The sequence below is a fragment of the Fukomys damarensis genome, unplaced genomic scaffold (genome assembly GCF_012274545.1).
Source record: "Fukomys damarensis isolate Sample0158 unplaced genomic scaffold, DMR_v1.0_HiC HiC_scaffold_6, whole genome shotgun sequence".
Lineage (NCBI taxonomy): Eukaryota > Metazoa > Chordata > Mammalia > Rodentia > Bathyergidae > Fukomys > Fukomys damarensis.
The window spans coordinates 1,886,313-1,891,568 of record NW_022900918.1 but is presented as its reverse complement, the minus strand read 5'-3'; the positions used below and the strand labels follow the sequence as shown (position 1 = coordinate 1,891,568).

The following is a 5,256-nucleotide window of genomic DNA, read 5'->3' as shown; positions in this document are numbered from 1 at the left end:
GTGTCTATTTTAGCAAATGAGAGTACTGACACCTGAATCAATGAGGTTGCTGCCAGAGCCACAATACAGAGAACTTTTTTATTATATCCATACAAGTAGGCCTGAAATGTGGGTGAAAAAGTATGGGCCTCAGAACTATATCAATGGAATGTCACCTGAATCTTGGGACCAGAAGAGCTATCCTAATATTCAAGAGTACTTTGATACTGAGTATGTAGAGAATTTCCAGGAACTAATATAATCCTGGCACCTCAGTTCACTGAAATGGACCTATAGCCTGAATCCATGGAACTGGCCAGGCCTGAACCTGAATCTGCATGGGTAGGCATAGGTACTGATTCCACAGGAAATATCCTAGAACTTAGGATCTGCACAAATGTCCTACAGCTTAGATCTGTTGGTGGCAGATAGCAGGGTCTAATTGACTGGGCCCTATAACTAGGGACTATTGGAATAAACCTATAGTCTGGGGAGTTATATGTAAATGTGTAAGGGAAAAAAATGTAAAAAGAAAAAATAAAAACTGAAAAAGAAGCTCTATAAAGTGAAGCATTGAAATTGTGGGAAGAAATGTGAATTAGATCCATCTTTAAGTCACCTTCACAATTTATTAAAAACTTTGAGCATAAAAGTACACAAGATGAATTTTAGCTTTCATTTTTTCTTTGCAATTTCTCAAGTGCACATTAGTTTATACCATCAAAAAAGTAGTGCAATTTCTTGTACTAAACATTTGTAACACTCACTAGACTACACTTGATCTTAGCCAAAAGGCCGAGAAGCGATTGTAACACTCCCTAGAACAGAATATATGAAAATAAATTTCACTTTATGTGACTGTTTTTGAGAAAAGTTAATATTTTCATTTTAATTTGTATATTTAATTAATATTTGAAGCTTATTATTGACTTACTTAAAAATATATAGATGATTCATGTTTTCTGTTTTAATCAATTACTCATATTTTTAAATATAGTATTTTTTATCAAAAACAATATAATGATACATATGTTCCAGCAGCAGGATGATAATTATTAATGTTATTAAAATCCATTCATAATTTTTTAAATCCCTTCCTCTCAAGAGAATAAAATGGACAATTGTGAGATTGTTATATTTAATTTCAATGAGTTAGGGAAAACACAGACTTGGTACTGTAAGACCTAAAGTCTCACTTCCACTCCACGGAGCGTAAACAGCCAAAAAGGCCTCCATGATGCTGGGCCCTAACACCCAGCGAGGCTCCGGGAACACGACAGAGAACCGAGAAACCCAGGAAGGAACACACCAGGCTAGATGGTAAAGAGACCTTTATTAGTCTGGCCAGACGGCACTCCCGGAGCCAGGTGGCTCAGAGAGGCAACTGCTCAGGGGCTGAGGTACTTTTTATAAGGTTTTTCTAAACAAAGAGTCAGGGAATTCACAGAACAAGACTGCAAACACATTACTTATTTTATGCAGGAAATGTTCTAGGGTCACCTTTTGTCAAACCATTTGCCCCTGGGCGGGCTGTTAACCAAGGTAGCAATTAGCATATGAAGAAGCACAGTCTGGCCTATTAGCATGGAGTCACTTTAGCCTATTCAAGTCTTACAGTACTTAGGGTAGACATGTCTTCTGCTGCTATAAATCACAGTTCATATCTTCTAGTAAATCTGAGGAAGATTAAAGCTAAATGAAAATAAGTATTTTTTCACATTTAAAAAAATAAACAAGTATGATTTTGGATATAAATATGTACTTCTTGCAGAAGAATTGCAACACTTTAGAAAATCTTAGAATACATTCTGGAAGAAAGTGCTTTAAGGCCTCCAAGCAGCAAGTGGAGCCATGCAGGTACCTGCAACACCACAACAGCACCATTCAACACCCCCCAAATCACCTCTGATTTTAGAATTCTGATTGCACCTATACCTGGATCAACAACCCATAGGCACAGGGGTTCAGGCCATAATCCAGAGCTCCAGAAGATACAGCAAATGCTAAAAAATAAAAAAAAGAAAGAAAGAGGGCCTCTCTCAGGCTCCTGGATGAAAATTGAAGCCCACTGGAAAAGTGAAAAAAATCTCTACAATACAGGCATACCAGACCATTATGGTTGGTTAGTTGAAGGGATCACCACCACCCTTCAGAATATGAACTCTCCTCAGGGGAAGGGCAGCAGGATTTTGCAGTAGAACTAGTGCTACCATGCAGAGTTCAATCCTGCAGAAGGTCAGAGTTCAATTTGGGTCTTACAGCTAGAAATAAGCCTGGATCTCAGGGGTCTGCTGCTGGCTTGCTGAGACTAATTGACTTAGATCTGCACTATGTTGCACATATTGTCTATTATGAAAGCAGAGAAATACACCGAAGGAGGCCCCCATTTTTTGTTTTTAAAATTATTTTTCTTTTCCTCTGATAGATAGATAGATATTTGTTATTAGGGAGGAGGTAATGGGAGGACATCATGGTCTGAAATTGTATCTAACTATATACTTATCCATAATTTCATGTGATATCAATTTTAAAAATTATTTAGCTTAGTCAGATATGATACCACATGCTTAAAATTCCAGAACTCTGGGAGGCTGATACAACAAAGCTACAAATTGTAGTCCATCCTGAGTAATTTATGGGCTTAACTAGACTGTAAAAAGAAAAATCAAAAACTTTTGAGTTGTGGCTCAATTTGAAGGTCTGGGTTCAGCTGCAACTATCACACACACAAAATGATAGGTCTATTGAATTATTTTCCCAGAAAAGTAACATAAAACTGTACCTACTATCGAAAGTTGATCAATGCATAAATGCGTTAAGCTTTCCTTGTGTAAGATTCGTTCTAACAGTTGGTATAGAGAAGAAGAACACAAATACACTGGATTTCATCTCTATCTTTGGCAAGTGTATGTATAATAAAGATTTTTAAAAGATTTAATTATACTATCTATTCACTAAAGACATTCACGAATGTACAGAAGTTTATATAAAAATGAAACATGAAATATATGAAAAGGAATATTGTCAAAGCAAAAAATGTACCAGACAAAAATCAAGCAGATAAGAAAGACATCATTGGAGGCTATTGAGATAGAAGCAAGATTCAAGAACTCAGTCTAAGCTGAAGAATGGAAGATACACTAAGAGCTAAGCTGGGCAGGCATCACAGGCCATAGGTATTTGCTAATTATTTTTGTCCATGTGTGCAGTGCATAATGTTTACATACTTTGTAAGGAGTTAGTGCATGTACATAATACATGTTAATTCCTTTTTAAATTTAGTTTTGTTTCCTTCTTCCTCCCTCCATCCATTTTTTGATCTTTTCCCCCCTGAAAAGGAAAGTATAATTTCTCTTATCTTTCTGTCAAGGTATAGTTTTACAGCTTGGCGCAAGGTCCCAGGCAGTTAAGCTCTTTCTTTTGCACAGAAACATAGAAGCTATAACTTTCTTGGTGATTACATTTCAAAGGAGTTCCTAAATGCTTGAAAGACATATTCCTGCTAGTAAAACTGGTAAGAAACTTTTTAAAAAGTTTACATCACAAAAGGAGCAGAGGGATAGTTTGCAAGTTTTCTAAACTAAATGCTTACGAAACTGGGAGGTCTGGATATAGAGGTCAGCACTTATTAAAGTTTTGTCAGCAGAAATGAACTTTAAAGGGATCTTGTTCTATGGACACAAAGTGCTTGTGACAACCCAACCTAAGTCCTTAAAATTAATATAATTTTCAAAAAAAAGTAGTGCTAAAAGAAATTCAAATTTTTATTGGTCCTACTCCCTTGATCTTTTCCAAAAGTCAATTTAAAGGCTGGGTGTGGTAACACACTCCTGTCATCACAGTATCTGGGAGGCTGAGCCAAGTAGATCCCAGGAGTTGGAAGCCAGAGTAGACTACATAGTGAGTTAGTAAGTTCAAGGCCAATCTGAACTACATATTGAGAACCCATCTCAAAATAAATAAATAAATAAGTATAAATAAATAAGTAAATAAATAAAACAAAAAATCCCAAAAGCCAAAAATAATCTTATAGTTGTTCTAACTCAGAGAATTCAAAATAACTTTTTTCAAGTCCCGAAATGTGTTATCACTAGTTTAGAAGTGGCATGCATTTTACATTTTAAACCTAAAATGATAAAATGTGATGTTTCATGTTGAACCTTTTCTATGTGTAGTATAATTGTATTTAATAGAAAAATCTGACTTTTTGTCTAATAAACTGTGAACAATGATGTTTTATTATAATGCCTAATTTGTTTAGGTACATACCTTGCCTAGTTATCCAATTATTCTGGCAAAATTGCAAAAGGAAAAAGTTTAATCTGTTAAATTAAGAAGGTCACTGAAGTAATTAAGATTACTGGAGCATATTATTAATACTTTAAGTGGGAGGATAGTAATGAAATATGTACCTGTACTCCTGTGTTTAAGATCTTGTTCAGATTAAAATTTTATTGTCTCTGATCCCAGAAAAACAATGAAATAATATCAGACTAACCAAAAATTCTGAATTTCTCTACTCAATAAGAAAATTACTTGGTAAAATCAAAATTTGACACAGATGAACATATAACTACTAGCTTAAAGCTGATGCTTTAATTTAAAACATCACCAAAACGTTCATTTAACATTATTTAAATTAATAAGCTTTTAAAAAATTTTATTCTCAAGGGAGGGCAGGGGCAAAAAATGAGAACCACGATCTGTCAAGTAAAGGTACAAGATCCCAATGTTAAATGTAACTGTACTGTATACTTAAAAAGCACCAATAAACTCAATGAAACAAAAGAGTTTTATTATATTTTTGTTATCTTAAGTAATATATGCAATAGAAGGAGAAAAATCCAAAACTAATGTAACAAAAATAAGAAAGAAAAAAGAAAATTAGTACACAAGAGAAAAGAAACCCAATAAGATATGTACTTTATATACTGTTCATGACATTGTTTTATTTTGTATTAATAGGACAAGAATAGATATTTCTGGAGTGTATAAGATCAAACTAGTACTACTTATAAATTTCTTAATTTAAAATACCAATTTTATTTGTAAGGCATTTGAAATTAATTTCCATGTAAGTGAGCTTTTCCTTCAAATATTCATAAGTGTATAACATCCTCTGTAAATACAAATTAATTTCTGAGAAAATGATATAGCTTATATTTTTGATCCCAAACAGATTACAAATATGTGTAAATTATTGTCACTATCACAGAAATCATTTATTCCCTTTTGCCCAAATTAAATACTGACACTTCAGTTGTCAAACTCAATTTG

The 5,256-nt window shown here is 33.9% G+C and overlaps 1 pseudogene; it reads right to left on the bottom strand.

The window, feature by feature from the left end:
• Positions 1-685: 685 nt before the first annotated feature.
• LOC117285150 lies at positions 686-786 on the bottom strand (annotated as a pseudogene).
• Positions 787-5,256: the final 4,470 nt, after the last annotated feature.